Here is a 22,895-nt window from a genome sequence, read left to right as displayed (position 1 = left end):
TCAACATAAAAATAAAAACACAGTTCCTAAAATCAATGGTAAGATCCAACACAGTTACACCAGAAGTCAAAGATATGTAATTTATTACAGTGAATATTTTTTTGGCTTATCACTTGGGCAAGTATTTCAAAAATAAAAATCAAAAAGAAAAACTGACATTGGTGAGAAGCTGCCTGATGCAGACATGAACCATGTTTCCAGATGCTGTTTCAGCATAATGGTTTAAAAACATTAAAAATGCCCATTCTTGGGCAGCCCCGGTGGCCCAGTGGTTTAGCGCCACCTTCAGCCCAGGGCGTGATCTTGGAGACCCGGCATCAAGTTCCACATCCGGCTCCCAGCATGGAGCCTGCTTCTCCCTCTGCCTGTGTCTCTGCCTCTCTCTCTCTCTCTCTGCCTCTTATGAATAAATAAATAAATCTTTAAAAAAGAAAAAAAATGCCCATTCTTTTTGAACTAGCAAGTCTCTAGTTAAGGTCAAGTAGATAAGATATTAGTAAGGGGAAAAAAGCTAAAAAGTCAGCTGCCCTCTACAATTAAGTCCTTATATGTATATCTAACTTCCAGTTTATAAAAGGTAACACTGGCAGCACAAAAAAGCTACCCCAGTAAATGATGGCAGGTGACATTTTACACATGGAGCCATGGAAAGGGACAAGCGCATGTCAGAGAAGTGTTATGTTGTCAATGTGCTACTGTATAACTGCAGTCCTATCAGTCAACAAGAGTCAAACTCAGGAAGAGGAACTACTGGTTGACATCCTCCTACAGGGGTACCTGATAGCAGGTGAGCCCTGTGAGACAAAGTGAGGTGCTCTTTGGTTGAATGACCCAACCCTTGCCCCTGACTCAACTCTGACCTCCAGAGCTGCCTTTGCAGCTCAAAGGGCAACTAAAAGTGGGGGTCAAACATTCTGAGTTAGTATCTGCTAGGGCTACATACTCACCTTACACTCAGGAAGACCGAGATCCCAGGTGAACTCATCCTGTGACAGTGCCTCTGGCCAATCAAAAGCGTAACTGCTCTACCCACTTCGCCCCCACTTCCCCAGTCCAGCTTCTGCCTCCATGGCAACAGCCATGTCTACCGTTGAAGAAAACAGAAGATACAGGTTTGGATGTGGCTGATACGAAAGCATTAAAAAGGAGCTGGCTAAAGGTTTGCCTGATACGATCACATGAGATGTTGAAGCTGAGGGGGAATCCCTCTAAGGACAGCCCAGAAAGGCCAACAGTAACAATTTACACATATTATGAGAGATGTGCTTGAAGATACAGGAACCCAGTAGAAATGAGAGTTCCCATACTTATCCCTAAAGTCCCTGAGGGCAAGGAAGGCCATTTTCCATCATCATATTTTATCTTCACAGGACTGGAACACAGAGGGGTCCAATAAACATATTTGTACTTAAATGCAAAAACGTTTAATAAATCCAACCTAGAAAAGCCTAAATAGCCCATGATCATAAAAGCCTATACTAGGAACACAAGGAAGATACCCCAATTCTAGTGGACTATTCTAAATGATCGATTAAAGGGGGAAAGGGGATCCTGTGAACACTGTTACATGTTAAAAAGCATTTGCTAACTTCAATAGCTTCTTATATATTCCTAGCAAAGGCTAAAAACTAGGAGACCATTTAAGAATAAAGATCTCAAATAAACGCAAGCAGACTGAACACTAAAAAGTATTCCAACTAAAGGTGGGAACACGGAAGGGTGGTCCTCCACAACCATCATTCAACACTAGCCTGGAGAAAACCTACCAAACACAACTGAGAAAAAGAAATGAAAGGCATCATGTGAAAAAAGCATTTTGAGCTGAAAAACCTGGTCAATAAATACAAGAAAATAATCCCATTAATAACAAAATAAATAAATTCCCATAAATAAATTCAACAAAATATTTGCAACTCCAAACAAAAATTTTAAAAATTTATAGAAGGATATAAAACAAGTCCTAAATAAATAAAAATATATGTTTTAGGATGGGAATGTGGAAATTATCGTTAATCCTTTCTTGAACATAAACTGAAATTCCGTAACAGGGTTGGGAGCTTTGACAAATTGAGAATCCAGTTCCTCTAGATAAATATATGTACAAATATATCAGGAGAATTTTGAAGAAGGTATGTGTATGATGGGAGCAGGGGGTTGTCTGTAAAATGACCCAAACATATGATAACAAAGTCTTCTTCTAACACAATGATGTGTTAGGACAAATACACTAGCAGGGCTAATACAGTCCCCAAACTGACTTGCCTGGAAGTATATACACATGTGGGATTTAATTTATAATAAAGTTTTTTCAGTCAAGAAAAGCATTAACTTTAAATACAAACTATGAACTTTCTGAGGACTAAGCAGTAAGGTAATTTTAATAAAAGTAACAAGAGGAGATGGCCAACACTTTAATTTCTGACCAGTTATTCAAGTATGCATTTCTAAGATGGTTGGAGATAGCCTTTAACATTAGGAAAGAATAATAAAACCAGTTTTGGCCTCCTGACAAGAAATTCTGTATTTCAGCACCAGTATTCCATCCTGGAAGCCTAAGGCCACTAAGCTCAAAACAAATACACTTTATTCACATCAAAATAAATGAGTGCACTAAAAACACAGCATTCCTCCAAAATTTTTATCAAATAGGAAGGAATGAAAACAGATAAAATCTCTAATGAATGTTATGTAGTCATGTTTTCCAAAAGTTTTATAACTTTATGTTCTGATTACAAACGATAGTACAATGTTCAATGACAGGGTATTTAATGTAGAAATTATAAGCCACATACATTGATCAAATTTGCAGCTATACTAAACCTTTTAACATCCATATAGAGTAGCATCTCATTTTTACCCAAATGAGATCACATTAGGAGTTCTGCATTAAGTGTGCATTTTATATCTACTTTTATTTTTTTAAATAAATTTTGCACCCAACGTGGGGCTCAAACCATAACCCTAAGATCAAGAGTCACATGTTCTACCCACTGAGCCAACCAGGTACCCCCTTGTGTGTGCATTTTAAAACCTAGTAATCTATGATGGTTAATCCTTCTATACTAGCACATACAGATCTACGTCATTCTTTCTGAAGGCCACATAGTATTCCATTCTATAGACACGCTGGTTTATTTAAACTTCATGGAAACCATTAATATAAAAAAGCTGTGGAAACATTAATTTAAAATAATAGGGTATAAAATTGTACAGCACACATGGCTCATATACGTACACGAAAAAATGAAAATGTCCACACAAAGAAATGTAATGTGTTTTTTGCAGAAAGCAAAGCTATAGATGAAAATGTATTTATATGGAAATTCTCGTAGACACTGTTAAACAGCCACAAAATAGTACATGTAAAAACACAAAGAAACACACACACACACGTAAATGGAGACTGAAAATGTGGTGGACCTATTCTATGTGCTCTCCAGATGATGTATCACATGCTCCCCCCAACCATCGTCTCACATCCTATGAACCACTCTTGTAGCTTCAGTATGAAACATTAATGAATTGTGCTCTCGTTTGTGTTAAAATAAAAACATATGCTAAAACAACTACATAGATATTTAAACATATGGAAGTACGTATAAACTAAACCAGAAGAAAAGTTCCATATGAACTTGTATAGAGACTATTCATAAACCAGGGAAAATAAAAAAATAATAAAATATACTTCCATTTCTTTTTATATTTTAGTTTAAGTATTATCCTGAGTTCACAATCAAAATTTTTTTGAATAAAAAATTTGGAAGTAAATTCAATTCCTCTTTGTCTTTCCTTTTCCTTTCTGCTTGTTACTGTTTATCAACATTCCCTCTGTTGTGATGGTCCTCAGTCCATGGCCCCTGCTTATTCTGACACTTCATCTCCCCCTCAGGCCACCCCACATTGCTCCCATGGAGTCCTCTACTATCTGTATACCGCCCCACTCAAGCCTGTGCACCACTTGATGGCGCTCCACACAAAAGCCCTCCCCTCTGTCTCACAACTCAAACTGAATTCTGGCCATATGCCCAACCTATCACCTTCATTTCCTGACTTGGAGGTGGACCCTCACAGGCCCCTAGTTACTGAACATTCTGCATTTCCCTCTGCTTTCTGCAGTAAGTGGGTTAAGTAGTAGTCAAGGGCAGGATCTTAAAAGGTCTGACCACATTTGGCAAACAGGAGCCAAGGTAGAGACACAAAGGGACCAGGTGCCAAGGAAGACCACTAATTCCAAGAGGAGGGAAAGAGAGGAGACAAATGACAGAAACCAGTCTCACTCTCCACCCTGGGCAGAAGAGCTTATGGATTTCTAGCTATTCTTTAAGCTCCAAATATCTGTTCTTATATATATTAGATATCTAACCAGGTAATGTGATATGCATAAGCATCTGAATAAATTTCAGACATGAACTTGATCACCTAAAACCACACGACTGTGGTATTGCCAAGACAAGTGTTGCCATTGTGGTTTTTGTGCTATTTAAATGTTTTAAAACACTTTACTTTTCCATTTCATGAACAGAAAACAAAAATATGGGTCTCACAACATAACTGAAACAAAGATGGAATTCATCAGGCATGAATGGGGGTGTCTTTCGCCTCAATCAAAGGATCACTGGGTCAAGTGTTCAACTCAACTGGGAAGAACTCAATTAAAGAACACAGAGCAGAGGATTGGAGATGTGAGTGGGACATGTAAGGAGAGATCAAGGAATCCCGGGACCCCACTGGTTTGACCTTGGGCTTCCCATATCCCATCAGTTGAGACAGAAGCTCCATGAGAGCTTCTCCAAGCCCATCTATACTTACTTACTTTGATCCCTCTCATGGTGCACCTAGATTCAGCCCCCTCACTCATTCTACCTACCTCATCCGAGGGGGCTGGAATTGAGAACTTTAAAGTCAGGAAGCGAGGCAGTTACTTTCTTCATTTCTCAGGGACAGCATGGTGTGCGGTCTCCTCTCTCTTCTCGTTTGCTCCAGTCTCCTGCCTCTTTCTGCAGACCGACATTCTCTACTTCAGCATGTATATGGGTAAATGCTGCCCCCGACCCAGTCCTACCTCACCTCCCGGTGAAGCACCCAGGGCCAACAGACTAAGCAACCCAAGCTTTCCAAATCTATAAGCGCACACCATGGCTCAAATTCTTCTAGGGTAGTGGTTCTCAAACTTGGTGCCAAAAGCCATCTGAGATACTTATGAAATATGTACCTGCCTTTCCAGGTGTTTCGATTTAGGAGGTCTGTGCTTCTTTGAAAGAGGCATTCCTAGAAACACTCAAGAAGCTATACTTTTGAGAACCACTGCTCTAGGCTTAGGGGTCTGGTCTTGTTCAATTGACCGTGAACAGGAGCATATGGACAACAGGGGCTGCTGGAGGATGAATTTTATATGGGAATGTCAGCGAAGAGGAAATGACCACTCTTCCTACCACACTGGCCACGATCTCCACCCTCTGGTCTTTTGGATGGCTCCTGTCAGGTAATCTCCACATTACCCTGGGCTTACCTCTATCACATAAGCTCAGCACTTACCACAATGCAGCGAAATTTCCTTGTTGTTGTCCATTCTTGTGGGGTTTCCCCAAAAAATTTCAGAAGAGAGGAAAATAGTATCTAAGAGTTCAGTTTAATGATCAGATCCCAAATAGTTGCAAATGAATAAAGCTACTTTAAAGAGAATGTCTTCTTAGCTACGTTGACTTATCTAAACGTATTTTAATGTCAGTAATTAGCTGATCAGATTTTTTTTTTCCCTAAAAGAGGAAGGGCATGAAAAGGCAGGACACAAAGCACGGTTCATCTAACCACGTACAGGAAAGGGCTACTCTGTTCAGACCTAATTTGAATAAAATTAGGGAGGAAGGGGACTGTAGATAGGGGGCCTCTGATGTCCTAGTAACCCTACCAAGAGCTTCAATGCAACCAGATGGTGGCACCAGGCTACCTTATAGGTCAGTGCTATTAAACCCTGTCCACATCCTCTCATTGTCATTTCATACTCACCCAGCAACCTTCTCATTAAGGTTTCATTTCCCATATAGGTCTGCCTACGGGGAGAGAATCTGCTGATCATTCATACTTCTGAGCATTTGGGTCACTACTGTAGTTATCTCCCACCATAATTTGATGAACCAAAATTGAGAATAAAGGAACACTGTATTTTAGTCACACTATTTTTCAACGTAAACTAATATGTCAGTAGAGTATCTTTAAGTCTCCTGAGTTTCATTCATGTGGACTTACTAATGTAAGATGAGTCCTTAGCTAAAGTTAGGTTTCTGAGTCTTCACAGGCTTAAGTACCAGACATTGGATACTTGGAGCATACACTGAGGCTAGGAATAAACTAATCCATTCCATGGGGCCCACCTGGAACAATATGTGAGCTTTTCTCCAGATGGTAATATACCATCAGCATAGACACCTGTGTTGGTAAGCATGTTTCCTTACTGTTCATTTAACTAGAGTTCTCATTCAGTAGACACTGAGGCCAGTGATTATATTACCCACTTCCAAGGACACAAAGTCTAGCACAGTCCTGTCCCAGATTGGGCATAATGTCCATACATGGATGTCCAAATGGACATGGAATGTCCATTCTGATGGAATGAACAACCTTTGTTATTTTTCTCACTTTCCCACACAATATGATTCACTACATCTCATCTGCAAGCCATGAAAGAAAGTACAAGCCCTACTGAGTCTCCTAGTACCTCTCTCAAATCCATTCACTTCACTTATTTGACCCGAAACCAAGCCATCATATCTCACCCAGACCTGAGGTGGCCTCCCTGCAACCACTGTTTCCACACTCCCCCCTTCTGGACCCCACAACCATATGGTATGTTTAAAACACAAAGCTGATTCCCAGGTTACTTTCATGGCTAAAACACCTCAATGGTTTCCCACTATGCTTCATATCAAGCCCATATACTTACCTCTCACTGCAAGGCCTTTCACAACACAGCTCCAAATGGCTTTTCCCCACTTTGATCAAATGCCACTCAATTCTTTCCTTTGCTCCAGGTATCCTAGACTTTTGGCTCTTATCTCTAGAATGCCTCTGTCCCCCCTGCTTAAGACTATCATCCTCCCTCTACAGAGCTCAGACTTAGCCTCAATGACCTTCTCAGGAAGGCCCTACATGGCCTTTTTCAGGTTAACTGTTCATAGTCAATGTTCTCTCTCAAAGACATGAATGATACAATTATTTTTTCAACATTTTTCATTACCCAATAGACTACGAGCTCCAGGAAAACACTTCCTTTCCCACTCAGGGCCATGTTTGATAGATGAACAGATGAATCTCTCATACTTCTTTAATCACCCGACAAGAGAGAAAGAGTAGGCCTGAAGGTGCAGCTGAGTATTGGAAATAGAAGTAGGAAACTGAAAAGGATAGCATGAGGCCAAAGAAAATTTCCAGCAAACACAGAATTCACCAGAGGAGTCTGAATTTTCAGAGCACAAATGGCACTTGCATGGCTATATGGAACACATATGCAGTAGGAAAGTGTCAGGATGAGGAAGAATGTGTTCACTCCAAGGATGAGTGCAGCACTGTGAGAAGGGAATTCAGCTCACCTGGGCCTGGCCACCCAGTATTTGCACCTAGTCCCCTCTTCCTCTTGATGGCTGTCTCTGAGAAGGGCAGAAGCTGGAAAAGGCAAAGCTGCAGAAGAAAAAGAAAACATGAGATAATTTACTTTGTATATATACCAGATTCCTCAGGCTGAAAATGACTGCACAACACGTGCATCTTCATTTCCTCCAGTGGCAGAGGTCAGATGAGACCAGGAAGGAGAACTCTCCCTCCCAGGATGGAAGGGCCCACTGCTCCCTGTGTGACATGTTGTATCTTGGACTGTCATTACAGCCTTTTCCCAATGAGGTTATGTCAATGGGTATGCAAGTCAATTTCTGAGTATCCCAGAATCCTTTTTTTTTTTAAAGATTTTATTTATTTTATTAATGAGAGACACACAGAGAGAGAGAGCGGCAGAGACCTAGGCAGAGGGGGAAGCAGGCTCCAGGCATGGAGCCTGACATGGGACTCAATCCCGGGACTCCAGGATCACACCCTGGGCTGAAGGCAGCGCTAAACCCCTGAGCCACCCAGGCTGCCCCCAGAATCCTTTCTAACAAGCACAGCAAAATAGTAAAGACACAGTGCTCTGGATTAAGAAACCAATCCAAGAATCCAACTTCCCGTTTATTAACTATGTGACACTGATTGTCCCTCTAAAAGCAAAGGATGCATGTTGTAGGCAAAAATTGGGAGGAAAAATAGCTATAGTATCATTACTTACTAACTACATGCCTTACAGTGCTTAACGTCTTACTTTTATTGTCTCTGTCACTCTTCACCACAACACTTAACTTTCTGATTCTCACTTTAGAGAAAAGCAGATGCTCAGAGAACTCAATCTTAGATCTCATGACAGACTGTTATAAATCAACCTACTGTCATTTTGAAAAACAGAACATCTACTGACATTTTCCATGGAGTCCATATGGAATAGCAAGAATATGTAGAATTGTAACTCCAGTTTTGCCATTCAATAGTCAATGATGCAGGACCAGAAACTTAACTTTACTGCAAATTTAAGTAACATGAAGATATTAACTTCTATTAGGACTTTAGTACCACTATCATTAGGTAGTAACATCAGGCCTTAACCTTATATAACATTTCAAAGATTATCAACATGCTCCCAGTGGATTAATACTTCCTATTTCAAGTCTTACTATGCCTGAGCATGTGTTCAATCAATTAGAAGCACCTGGAGGAAGTATCTTCACGACTATGCCTCTACTATATATCAATAATAATATTTACCAGTGGATGGACATACTTAATCTTCCCTCACCACCTGGTTGGGAAGGAAGAATCTAACATGTTACCTTCCCTACTACATCCAAAAAAAAAAAAAAAGGGGTGGGGACTAACAAGCTCCTTTGTTGGAGCTAGGACTAGAAGAGACTCCCCCTTCTGGAGTCCAGGATGTATATAAAGAAACATGGTGAAAGCTAATTCAGTGTTGGAAATGTTGCTCTCCTCCAAAGAACGCGGTGACAGTGCCACAAAGGGCTCTGCACATGCGCAACCCTGCCCCACAGCTCCAGGAAGCTCCGCCCCTCCAGAGGTCCCACACCCTCCCTCACCAAACCACATCCTGACCTGCCAAGGGAGCCTCCTCTCCATAATCTCCCATGCCATGCCCCTCTTCTAACGATCCTCAGCTCTGAATTGTCCAGTTAGTTCATAGGCGTTTAGACCTTTTTCTCTGTGTAAACTCCATATTGCCCTCAGACCCTCCAAACCCCAAAACTTATGTCCACAGCCCTCCTTCTGTTTTCTTACTTGAGACCCTGCCCTTCCTCAAACCTATTAAAATATCTAAATCTGAACCCAAGTATTTCAGACTGATTCTCAGAACTGCACAGGTGAGCCCTGCCCCAAACGCCCGAGTATGGCTTTGGTATCCTTCCACAGGAAACACTGTGCCTGCCGCCATGCTGTGGCCACTGCAGCAAATGCTCTGGGCGAGCCACATTGGCGCCCGCACAGCAAACTTCAGACTCCTCTAGGCCAGGAAAGGTGGGCAGGGCTCCGTAGCTGCCTTTAGTCACTCAAGGACGAGGCAGCCCCATCCTCAGGCCACTCCCAGCAACTCCCTGGTCATTCGCTATGGCGCCTGCACAGTCAGCCTCGGCAGCCACCTACTGGCCAACACCACACATGGATAGGCAGAGGTCTGCAGTTCTATCAATCAGGACGAGAAAACACCTCCTTTACCACTGCCCCCCGGCAGCTCTGCTAGTCACTCAAGATGGCGCCTGCACAGTCAGCCTTGGCAGCCAACTACTGGCCAAACAGAGCACTAGGGCAGATGTGTGTCGGTAGGCCGTCGGTCTTGCTGGACAAGACAGCCCCTCCCTCAGCCCCCCTACCCCCTGCTGCAGCTCTGCCATCATTCAAGATGGGGCCGATGCAATAAGCCTCGGGGAACCACCCCAAGCCAACAAACCTAACCATCCAAAGGGTAGGACTTTACAGTCTTCTGTTAGTCACTTAATACACGAAAGCCCTCTGCTGGGTCAGCTCCCAGCAATACCATCGCTCATGGTGACATCCGCGCAGTAAGCTTTAGCTGTCACCTGTTGATCAACATAAGTGCGCGAGTGGGCAGAGCTCCGCAGCCCCTTCCCTTGGGTCTGCCCCCCATTGCCAGCGGCAGTCAATCAAGATGGCGCTTGTGCAGTAAATCTTGGCCGCCACCTGTTGGCCAACAAATAGTACTAGGGTGGGCAGAGCTCTCCAGCACCCTGGACCCACCCACCCCTCACGGCCAGCCCCACTGTCACTCAAAATGGCGTCTGCGCAGTAAGTCTTAGCTGCCACCTGCCGGCCAACAAATAGTACTAGGGGCCCGCCCCCGGCTCCCCCGCCCCCCCGGCCCCCCCCCCCCCCCGCGGGCAGCTGCACTGTCATTCAAGATGGTGCCAGTGCAGTAAATCTCTGCTGCCACCTGTCGGCCAAAAAACAAACTAGAGTGGGCGGAGTTCTGGAGCCCCTCCCCTTGGATCCACTCCTCCTCCTGAGGTCAGCCCCACTGTCACTCAGACGGCGTCTGCGCAATAAGTCTCGGTGCCACCTGCCGGCCAACAAATGGTACTAGAGTGGGCGGAGCTCTGGAGCCCCTCCCCTTGGATCCATCCCTCCTCCTGCGGCCATCCCCACTGTCACTCAAGATGGCGCCTGTGTAGTAAGTCTCGGCTGCCACCTGCCGGCCAACAAGCAGTACTAGAATGGACAGAGTTCTGGAGCCCCTCCCCTTGGATCCACCCTGCACCCCGGGGCTAGGCACACTACCATTCAAGATGGCGCCTGCACATTAAGTCTCGGCTGCCACTGGCCAGCCAACAAAAAGAATGCCAAAGTAGGCAGGGCCTCGCAGGTCTGACCCCACCCCTACAGGGCCTGCGCAACACATCTCCAGCCAAAAGATAGGGCCAGACACACTCAAGGTGAAAACTGTCCCCAGACAATAGGTGAACAGTGGCCCGGGACAAGGAGAGGGCATCCCAACGGCCTGTAGCCCTGTCCCTCAGGACTAATGGTTTTACGGCGGTGCCGGCTGCCGCGGCAAACTTCAGACACAATGCCTGGCTTCTCCAGACCACATGCAGGGACCCGGCCAGTAATTCGGCCCCCCAGTCACTAACCGTGGCCCATTCTCAAAAGTCTGAGTCCAGATCCCACATCACGGCAAGTCTTTAAAGCCAGACCCTCAACTAGCAAAGAAGGCGCTATGTAGTCAAAATCCCGCAGCCTCCAATCACTGCATAGAACACAGGATCACCACGGCCACCAGAGCCCCTTAGCCCCACCCCCCATGTGGCCAGCCAGCCACCATCGCGCCTGCGCGGCAAACATCGGCCACCCCACCAAAGATGGCGCCAAAGTGGGTGGGGCCCAACACGACTGCCGTAGCCCAGGCGAGCCGCAATCTCCACAGCCCTTGGCCCCGCCCCAGCCCACAGACAGCCAATGAGAAGAGCGCCTGTGCAGCCAACTTTACCGCCCAGACCGAAGATGGCGCCAGGGCGGACGGGGCCCAACGAGACTGTCGTAGCCCAGGCGAGCCGCAATCTCCACAGCCCTTGGCCCCGCCCCAGCCCACAGACAGCCAATGAGAAGAGCGCCTGTACAGCCAACGCTACCGCCCACACCAAAGGTGGCGCCAGGGTGGGTAGGCTGGGAGGGGTGCTCCCACCCTCTCACCACGCAGAGAAAGTACCCTGGAGGCACGAAGCCCTCAGCCCCGCCCCCTGCAGCCTGTGGCTCCTCCCGCCGCCACTGCGGCAAAACAGGCCCCGCCCCCAAGGACGGGCAGGGATGCAGGGACAGCCCCAGGGACCCATCCTGTCAGGGATGCCGCGGGATGGATATAGTGGCCGGCAGCCTCCAGACCCAGCCGACAATGGAGGGAGCACCCTGAGACTCGGCCGCCCAGCAGTCCCCCAGCGCCCAGCCCGCCCCTGTCCCCACCTCCACCAGGCAAGATGGCGCAGCAGTGCCCCCGCTCTGCGGCCCCTCAAAGGGAGGGCCCGTCACCAGGACCCTGGCGGGCCACACAAGATGGCGCCCGCGGCAAGTGCGGCAACCAGGACCCTGGGCCCGCTGAGGGAGGACCCCGCCAGGCCAAGTCCAACGGCCGTCCCCCGCACCGCTGACCGGGTCCCTGGACGGCAGCGTGTGACCGCCGCGCCGCCTCCTGACATCATACTGATGGGGACTGGCCCAACTCACCTCCCCTCACCACACTGCCTCAGGGCCGACCGGGGCGCAGCCCGCGTGCACGGTCTAGCACACCCACAGGGCTCCTGGCGCCCTGCGGCGCCACCAGCCCAAGGTGGACATGCCCGCTCTTCCACTCCGACCTCGTCCTCCTGCAGCTCCCGTCGTCTGCACCGAGCCTCTGCGTGCATCTCCTTGTCAGGCTCTCCGCAGAGGCGGGGCTCCAGTGCGGGCCAATCAGCGGCCGAGCTGCCCACCCCGGGCCCCTCGCCACGCCTCTGGGCCCTGCCAATCAGGCTATGGTTGCCGTGCCGACAGCTTGGCGCGAAGGCAGGAGGTTGACGTCAACTGAGCTGACACTAGGGGCCCCAGAGAGGGTCTGGGGGGGAGGGGGCGAGTGGATGTGACCCCCACACAAAGGGGGGGGCATGGAGAAGGGCTAACTAACGACTCCCAAACACAAAACCAATGAAGAAAATGAGAAAAACATACATTTGTCCAAAAAGTGAAAATCCGGCGGGCAAAACCGCGTATGTCGAAGGGTAAAGACAAACGAGAAAGTGGGAGACAGCACTTTTCCGCCTGGGACACTGGACAGACACGGGGCTAGCTCCCTCCGTAAACGAAGAGCTCTGGGAAACCAGTGCGAGAAAGAGCAACCACACCAGAAACCTGGGCAGCCAGGAAGGATGCTAGCACTTCGCGGTAAGAGTCAAATGGCTGGCAGACCCACCACAGAAACTCCCACTGCCTCCAAGCTGGGCGAGGCGGACAACGCGGATGAGCCGCTGCGTGGATCCCCGCGTGGATCTCCCAGAGGATACCCCACAAATCCCCCTGCGGATCCCTGCCAGTGCCCCGCAGAGACCTGCATGATCTCCGCACGGATTCCCCCGTACATCCCCGCCAGCGCCCTGCACAGACCCCCCCCTCCAAGATCGCCACACGGATCCCCCCGACAGACCCCTGCAGGTCCCACCAGCGCCCCGCACAGACCTACATTGATCCCCGCAGACCCTGCCCCCACATAGATCCTGCACACCCCGCCTGCACCCGGCATTGACCTGCAGAGAGCCTCGTAGACCCCTCCGGCACCCCACACAGATCCCCACAGACCCCGCCGGCGCCCCGCACAGAACCTGCAGACCCTGCCCCACACAGGTCCCTGCACAGACCCCCGCAGACCCCACCGGCACCCAGGACTGACTCCTGGCAGACCCCGCCGGCACCCGGCACTGACCTGCACAGATCCCCGCAGACCCTGCCCCACACAGGTCCCTGCACAGACCTGCACAGACCCTGCCGGTGCCCAGCACTGACCTGTACAGAGCCCAGGACAGACCCGGGATAGACCCCGCAGCTCTCTGCAAGCCGCTCCGCAGACCCCGCAGCGCTGGGCAGCACACCTCCGACCCACAGATGACACCAGGGAGGGGTCGGTAGGTCGGGACAACTGTGAAGGGCAGCGGTTTGGGACTAGGAAGGACCGAGGACTCCTAGAGTTAGATAAACACACAAGTTGCTCACGTTGTAGGAATGAGCTGGTAAGTGTTTTCATTTGTTTGTTTGTTAAGGATGAACACATCTGCAGATAAAACTTGCACAAACGGAAAAAAAAAAAAAACTTGCACAAACGAATACAAGAAACCTCTAACTGGTTACCTGGTGGGAAAAGGAATTGGGAGGGAGGGGGGTGAAGGAAGGATTTTTTTCCCTTCTCCAACCCATACTGCTTGAATATCCTTGACAGAAATACGAATTTCTTTTCTAATAGTAAAATCAATGAATTATATGAAGTTAATTAATATATTCTTTGATCCAACTATTCCACTCTCAAAGGACTAAAGCAAAGAAGATAAACAGCAATGTATTAAAGATTATATGCAAGCATATTCATGGGGCATCATTTTTTATTAGAAAAGCATACTCTGCAGAATTAAATTGTATCCTGGAAAATCAATACACTGCAATGTTTTGTGGAAGTAAAAATGTAGGATTTTAATTTTTTAAAGGAAAAATTTGTAAAATAATTCATTATAAAAAGCAGGTTACCTATAAACACACAGAATATGATGCCCAAAATTAAATTTTCTGTTTATACTTAGTATAAATAGAAATCAGTGGTTGCTTGTTACATTAAGAAGCTACTGGCTGGGATGGGCATGCTTTAAACTCCAGTCTTCAACAGTTCTCAGCCAGCCATGCCACAGTAAACATAATATCTGAATTAAAACATTGTGTTTGCTATGCATCTTTGAAACATTCCCCAGCAGCCTCTACAAAAATTCTAGAGGCACCGGCTGCAAGTGAATGTGGTACTACCCTCAGGTCAGAGGTTTTCACAACTTGTTATCCATTAGGATCACCTGGGGAGCTGTTACACACTGTAGCTACCCAGGGTCCCACAGAAGTGTTTGTTTTGGAGCTCCCAAGGTGATGCTAATGTCTGGTTAAGGTTCTGAAGGTGATCTTTAACACATTCTATGGACTGGACCCCATCCTCTCTTTCCTCAAAGGCCTCTATCTGCAATATAAGTATCTCTCTGACACTGGATCATTCATTCCTTTCAGATACCACATGCCTTTTGAGCTCCTCCAGCTAGGACCCCTTTCCTCAGGAACCCCTCCTCCCACACTCCCCCAAAACTCTTTTGATAGAGTGGACTTCTGTAGCTAACTCAACGGTCTTACTGCACATTCTCTTCCTCTACCGTGCCTTACGTGCTTCCATCCCCTTCCACACCACTAAAACTTCTGACCAATTCTCTATACAGCAAGGGAACTTGATTTTCATCTCACCTGATCTTTCAGTAACATTCAATATCCTCAGTAAAAGCAACAATAACAAAAACCCATGCTATCTTATTTTTGGTGACACTGCACCACCCTGGCTTTCAATGGCCTATTCTCCATCATCTTAGCTGGCATCTGCTCTGTTCAACCTCTAAATGCTCAGAACTCAGTCACTAGTCTTCCTCATCAACGTCCACTCCCTAGGCAGCAGTTTCAGCGAGTGGCATGGTTTAAATATCACTTAGATGCCAACAGCTCCCACATTTAAATCCTCTGCCACAGAACTTTCCACAGAAGCTCAATCTCCTCTGTCTGTTGAATAACTGACTGCTCTACCTGAATATCTAACAGGAACTGAAAGCATTTAAAACAAATATTTTTTAAACAAATATTTAATTTTCTTTTTTCTCAATCTATAATTTTATATATTTCTATAAACAGCACCAGATTTGGTAGCCAAAAATCTCATAATTGTTCTTGATTCTTCTTTGCCTGTCACCATCTAATTCATCAGCAAGTCCTGCTGACCCTACATCTAAGCCATCCTACATTTGTCCAATGTTTCCCCTCTGTGTGATAGTCCTAATCACCATGATTTCCTCTGGTTATTAGCCTACTCACTTGGATCACCTAATTCTACTCCAAACTCTTCCCTCCTTATATTCTGTACATAACATCCAGGGTGATCTTTAAAGGCAAGTAAGATGTCATTTCCAGCTTGAATTATCTACCGTTCCCTACCCCAGTCGCACTTAAGTATGTCTAAAATACATACCATAAACAAGTTAAAAGAAAAGCCATCAATATCCTTTGTTATGGAAGTGTTAAATACTGGTGCTATAAAATTTAACAATCTTTTCCTTCATATTTCTGCATTTAATACCTTAAGAAATCCCTCTCCACACTGAAGTCATAAAGATACTCTAATAGCCTGAAGTTTTTATTTTTAATTTTCTGTATGTTTTGTGATAGGGACCTAATTTTTCTTCTTATATATTTCTGTATATGGGTAGGCCTGTTTTTAAACTCTGTCCCACTGGCCCATTTGTCTATGTCTGTGTGCTAACACATCATAGTAATTGTGATAGCTTTCAATATCTTGCTATTAGGTATCTAACCTACCTTGCTTTTCAAGCGTCTTTTGACTATTAGCTTTCCACCTTCAAATGACTTTTAGAATTAGCTGGTCAAGTTTGATGAAATACACTATTGTAAGGGCACCTGGCTGGCTCAGTCAGTGGAGCATGCAATTCTTGATCGCTTGGGGTTGTAAATTCAAGCCCCCCATCGGGTGTAGATATTACTTTAAAAAAAAAAAACCTGAGAAAAATATCCTATTGGAATTTCATTTGATTTTAGGAGGTCTTTTTTCCTATTACTTAGCTAATCAGTTATTCTGGTGTTATAAGGTGGTTTAACTTTTTTTTAAAAAAAGAACTTTAGGTCTATTTATTCACTTATTTATTTATTTTCAAAGATTTTATTTATTTATTATGAAAGACACACAGAGAAAGAAAGAGGCAGAAACACAGGCAGAGGGAGAAGCAGGCTCCACACAGGGAGCCGGATGTGGGACTCAATCCCTGGACTCCAGGATCATGCCCTGAGCCGGAAGGCAGACACCCAACCACTGAGCCACCCCGGCGTCCCATAACCTCAGGTTTATAGGAAAGTTGCAAAGATAGTATAAAGATTCCTCACCCAGTTTCCCCTGATGTTAACATCTTACATAACCTCGGTTCACTATGAAAACGAAAAAATCACATTAGTACAGAACTATTCATTAAACTACAGACCTTATTTGGATTTTACCTGTTTTTCTATAAGTGTCTTCCTTTTGTTCCAGGATCCTATCCAGGACACATTGTTACTCCTCCTTAGGCAACTCTGGGCTGTGACAGCCTCTCAGTAGTTCCTTGCTTTTCATGACTGGCAGTTTTGAAGTACTAGTAAGATATTTTATAGAATGTCTCTTGATGAATTTGTCTAATTTTTTCTCATGATGTGTCTAGGATTATGAGTTTTCAAGAATTTTCTGCTATTGCTTTTTATATGCTGATTTTGGATCCCAAGAATTTGCTTACCAGTCCTGTTAGCTGTAACACTTATTAGTTCTGACTATAGATTTTCCTGGATTTTTTGTAATATCAGTACCTTTATTAATGACAATTTTTTATTTACTCTGACAATCATAACTCATTCCATTATAACACATTGGCTAGGACCTCTGAGGTAGGGATACTTCTTACCTTTTACCATCAAGTAAAAATGTTCACAAACTTTTTTGTAGAGCCTCTTTTTGGGGGGATTTGTGGAAAATTCCCTTAAGCTCTTGTTTTCTAAAAACTTTACCATGAATAAGTTTAATTTCATACAATGACTTTTCTTTATCTATTGGGAAGATTATACTTTACTATTTTATATAATCTGTTAATGTGGAGAATTAAGGCTAATTTTCTGATGTTGAAACATGTTTGCATTTCTAAAGCCTACTTGAGCATGACTATGAGGGTCTGATTTATATACACATATAGCTGAATACTATGGTTGATATTTCACCTTTGTTTTTTGTTTGCATCTAAGTTCTTAATTATACTGTCTTTACCTGGTTTCTGTATTAAGGTTATGCCTGCCTTATAAAATGACTTAGATTGTTATCTTGGTGCTTAGATTCTCTAACAGTTTATAAAAAATAGGGTCCTCTGCTTTTTAAAAGGTTAGTATAACTCACTATAAAATTAAATAGATCTGATGTCTTTTTGCATGAAATATTTTAGATTTCATTTCCTCATAAGTCTGGGACTTATATTTCTCCTTTGTCTTGAGTTATTTGGGTCATTTATATTTTATAAGAAAACTGTCCATTTTGCTTAAATTTATTAGCACAGAATTACTCACAGTATTCTCTTTATAATCTCTTCGTACTGTTAACAGGTCACCTTTTCTAGTACTAATATCATTTAATCTACTGATTTTCTTCATCAGTTTTATTAAAGATTTGACAATTTTACGTTTTTAAAGTGACTTTTGGTGTTTTAACCATATTCTTCTTTTCCATTTAATTAATTTCTGTTCATTTTATTATTTCCTTTCTCCTACTTATTTGGGTTTCTCTTCCTAGCCTCTTGAGTTGCTTATTTAACTCATATAATTTTAATCTTTCTTAATTTTTTAACAGATACACTTAAAGCTGTAACTTTCCCTCCAAGTACCACTTTGCATGTATTTCACTGCTGTTTAGTACCGTGTTATATTGTTTTTATTACGCTTCCACTTCATGACATTAAAGAATGCCTTTAGGTTTCCAAGTTCTGCAAAAGTCTTTTGATTACAGATTCCTAATTTAACTGCATTATAGCCAAATGACTTTGCCTATATGTTACTAATATTTGTTAAAGCTTCCTTTGTGATCTTGGGATATAATAAATTTTTAATTATTTAATGCATTAGAAAAGAATGAGTATTCTGTAAATGTTACCTACCAGCTTCTATTGATGTTCATAGTATCAAATTTATGAACTATGTGTTCACATCTTCAGGATTCTTACTTTCTCTCTGCTTATGTATCAATTCTAAGTAGTTATAATAAAATCTCCCAAAATGCCTATGGTTTTATCCTGGTCCTGGGAATTCTTTACCTTATGCTTTATGTTTCAGGGCCTTATTTTTAGGTAGAAACAAGTTCATGATTTCTTCTGTTAAGCTGGCTATCTATCAAATAAATTAAGGCAGCTTACTTTTAACAGAGTTTACTTTTAACAGAGGAGTTAAACTGTTTGCATTTTTAATTTCTGATATATTTGCTTGTTGAATGTGCCTTTTCCTTTGCTTATTTTTTCCTTTCTTATTTTCTACTGAGTAGATCAAATTTTCTTTACTCCTCTTTTTTTCCCTCTGCTCTCAATTATATTTTAGTTACTTTATTGTCTATCTTTAAATTCCCAACTTATGGGCAACCTGGGTGGCTCAGTGGTTTAGTGCCGCTGTTGGCTCAGGGCGTGATCCTGGAGACCCAGGATCAAGTCCCACATCAGGCTCCTTGCATGGAGCCTGCTTCTCCGTCTGCCTATGTCTCTGCCTCTCTCTCTTTCTCTCTCTCTGTGTGTGTGTCTCTCATGAATAAATAAATAAAATCTAAAAAAAAAAATCCCAACTTATACTCAAGTATATATTTTTTAACAGTATAAATAATAAAGGATATCTGGAATACTTTAGCAACTTATCAAATTTCCTACTCCCCCTTTCTAGTTATGATCTAGAATTTTAGTTATACCTTTTAAACAAACCAAAAAAATTTTATATTTGATGATTACTTATATTTATTGATATTTGAATAATTTGTTCATTCATTATTGTTTCTTAAATTTCACTCCTCTCTAGATTCATCTTCTTGTTTTCTCATTAAAATAATTCCTTAAATAAGTCTTTTAGTTAGTATATAAGATAGTCTATTTATATCTCTAAAAATGGCTTTAGAAGACATTTCTAAATGACAGTTTACTTAGGTATGGAATTCTAAGGTGACCCTTATCTTCTCTCCTTATTTTGAAGATATTATTCCATTGTCTTCAGAAACTGCTGAGGAGAAGGTCTACTATCAATCAAAATGTCCCCCTGGAGCCTTTAGAATAGGTGGTATGTATGGATTTTTGTTTATCCTGCTCAGGACTTTCTTTCTTCCCTTTTGGAGAATTCATGCCAGTGTGTCTTGGCCAAAATAGCTTTTCTGCCATTCCAATTCTCTTTCCTTCTCAACCAATTGAAGGATACTGGCTCTTCTTCATCTATCCTCCATTTATCTTAAATTTTCTTTTTCATATTCTTTTCTGGGTTGCTGAATAATTCCTTTCCTTTCTTTCTTTTTTTAAACACACACACGTACATATATTTTTTTAAAATTAACTCAACCCTATGCCCAACATAGGGCTTGAACTCATGACCCCAAGATCAAGACTTGCATGCTCTATAGACTAAGCCAAACAGGCACCCCTGCAATTCCTCTGTTTAACTACATCCAATATACTGTTTCCCTTGATGTGTTTTCACAACTGCTGTATTTTTTTCACATCTAAGATTTTTATTTTATTTATTTATTTATTTATTTATTTATTTATTTATTTTGAGGTTGGTTGGTTTATTTATTTATTTATTTATTTATTTATTTATTTATTTATTTATTTATGATAGACAGAGAGAAAGGCAAAGACACAGGCAGAGGGAGAAGCAGGCTCCATGCCAGGAGCCCAATGCGGGACTTGATCCGGGGACTCCAGGATCACGCCCTGGGCCAAAGGCAGGCGCCAAACTGCTGAGCCACCCAGGGATCCCCTAAGATTTTTAATTGGTACTTTTCTTTACTCACCTTCCTCAAATGGATGAACATTTTATGAATACTACTGTTTATTTTTTAAGACTCTTAAAGTTGGGATCCCTGGGTGGCTCAGTGGTTTAGTGCCTGCCTTTGGCCCAGGGTGTGACCCTGGAGACCCAGAATTGAGTCCCACATCAGGCTCCCTGCATAGAGCCTGCTTCTCCCTCTGTCTGTGTCTCTGCCTCTCTCTCTGTGTCTCTCATGAATAAAAATCTTAAAAAAAAAAAAATTTAAAGTCACACTAAAACTATTTGCTTTGAATTGTATTTTGTCAGGAGTGAATTCATGTCCTAGCTGTTGATTTTATTATCTTGCTTATTACAGGTTTTCCTAAGTTTAACTCAATACTTTGCAATTTTAGTTTCTAAGTATTTCTGCTATAGGTTATCTTTATCTCTTTATCCCCTCCTCTCGGAACTTCTCTTCCCTCCATGTCTAGCTTTTTTTTTTCTGGTTAGCTCTACCAGCCCATGAGAAACTTAGTCTTAACTTAGTTTTATATTGTCCATTGGGGACTCTATGCCATGTGATAAGAGCATATTACTCACTGAACAAGATTTAAACTTAGGCTGGGCCCTCTCTACATGTTTTTCCCTACTACCACTACTCACAATATAAGCTGGAGTCCTGGGTAACCATCACTAGTTTTTTCCAGTCTCATTTCATGTCAGGACAACTCCCCCCTCCCAGCCTGTTTGACGGTGAACCTGGGGCTTCAATATGCATTGGATGCTCCTGAACCTCGTTACTCCAAAGCAAATTGTTAACTTCGTCTGCCTATTTCAAGATCAAAAGTCCTACAGGATTATGTCTTTGAACCTCATATATCCTTGTGTTTTTCTGTTCAGTTTTTGATCCACAGAGATGTCATAAATATCCCTATCATTGCAAGTTCATATTAAAAAGAGGTTGAAGGGCAGCCTGGTGGCTCAGCAGTTTAGCACCATCTTCAGCCCAGGGTGTGAAAGACCCAGGATTGAGTCCCACATCGGGCTCCTTCTCCCTCTGCCTGTGTCTCTGCCTCTCTCTCTGTGTCTCTCATGAATAGATAAAAATATTTTATAAATAAATAAATAGAGGTTGAAGTGAATGCATAAACATCCAGCACCATCTCAAAAACAGTATCTTCTAAATTAAATTATCTAATTTCCCTCCCAAGCATAGAGTGGAGTTCTCCTGTGGCTGACAGAATACCAAAACAGATGAGGATTTAGCTATTTTCATTTAAGCCAGATGTTAATGAGATGTGCAAAAATGTAAAATTATGCTGCTCCCCTCGGTAAGCTTTTGTTTTGGGAATTAAGACATTTTCAGTAAAAAAAAAAAAAAAAAAAGGTGTTGCTTCTATTAACATGTAATGAATTTACTACCATTATTTTTAAAAGAATATATATTTATAATTTTTTGTTTTAACGTCTAAAATTCAGGGATCCCTGGGTGGCTCAATAGTTTAGTGCCTGCCTTCAGCCCAGGATGTGATCCTGGAGTCCCGGGATTGAGTCCCGCATTGGGCTCCCTGCATGGAGCCTGCTGCTTCTCCCTCTGCCTGTGTCTCTGCCTCTCTTTCTCTCTGTGTGTCTCTCATGAATAAATAAATAAAATCTTTTAAAAAAAACTTCTAAAACTATGCATATTGACAGGTACAACACATATAAACAGAATTCTTTGGCATCCTCAATCATTTTCAAAAGTATGAATGGCTCTGAAGACCAGAAAATTTCAGAACCCCTGGTCTGCAATAAATACATTGGGCTAACTGGGTATTATGATCCCATGGCTTATACAGATCTTAAATATATGGAAGTCTCTCAATAAATACTTATTCATCTGGGACACCTGGGTGGCTCAGTGGTTGAGCATCTGCCTTCAGCTCAGGGCATGATCCCGGGGTCCAGGATCAAGTCCCGCATCGGGTTCCCTGTGAGTAACCTACTTCTCCCTCTTTCTATGGCTCTGCCTCTCTGTGTCTCTCATGAATAAATAAATAAAATCTTAAAAAAAATACTTATTCATCCATGCTTTTAACAAACATTTGAGTGCCTCCCACATATAAAGGCCAAGCTCATGGTGAGTGACAATGAAATGGCCCCTGCCCTAATTCATTTATTTGATAAATCTGTCTTCAAGCTTCAGTCTAGCTGGAAGATACATACAATAAATAAGTTGACAAAATAAACCTTTAAAAATTGTGGTGAAGGCTTTGAAGAAAAAAACCAGGATGTGGAAATGAGGAAGGTTGTGTTTGTATGGCGGTTACAGAGTATTCAGGGAAGGCTTCTCTGAGGAAGAGAAACAAAGACTAAATTGTAAGAAAGATTCAGCCAGGAAAACAAGGGAAATGACATTCTAGACAGACAAAATAACAATATACAAAGACCATAAAGGAAAACAATAGAAAGACACCAGAATGAGTAGAGGACAGCAA

General features: G+C 43.2%; 1 protein-coding gene across 12 annotated transcripts in view; it reads right to left on the bottom strand.

The window, feature by feature from the left end:
- PEG3 (paternally expressed 3) overlaps positions 1-12,461 on the bottom strand; it is a 32,400-nt gene extending 19,939 nt beyond the window's left edge. For 3 of the 12 annotated variants that reach the window (XM_049098209.1, XM_025423724.3, XM_025423728.3), the window contains exons 1-4: positions 12,319-12,461; positions 7,587-7,674; positions 5,536-5,570; positions 4,868-4,997 (exon numbers count right to left, since the gene is read on the bottom strand). The gene's annotated coding sequence lies outside the window, so the exon portion shown is untranslated. Of the gene's footprint in view, positions 1-947; positions 1,085-4,867; positions 4,998-5,535; positions 5,571-6,006; positions 6,051-7,586; positions 7,675-12,318 lie in introns of all 12 variants that reach the window. The other 9 variants (XM_035712599.2, XM_025423723.3, XM_025423727.3 and 6 more) reach the window with 6 other exon arrangements.
- Between the last annotated feature and the right edge of the window lie 10,434 nt (positions 12,462-22,895).

Source organism: Canis lupus, chromosome 1, assembly GCF_003254725.2.
Source record: "Canis lupus dingo isolate Sandy chromosome 1, ASM325472v2, whole genome shotgun sequence".
Classification (NCBI taxonomy): Eukaryota; Metazoa; Chordata; class Mammalia; order Carnivora; family Canidae; genus Canis; species Canis lupus.
Note: the sequence above shows the minus strand (reverse complement) of the source record. Positions and strands in the feature narration are given on the sequence as shown.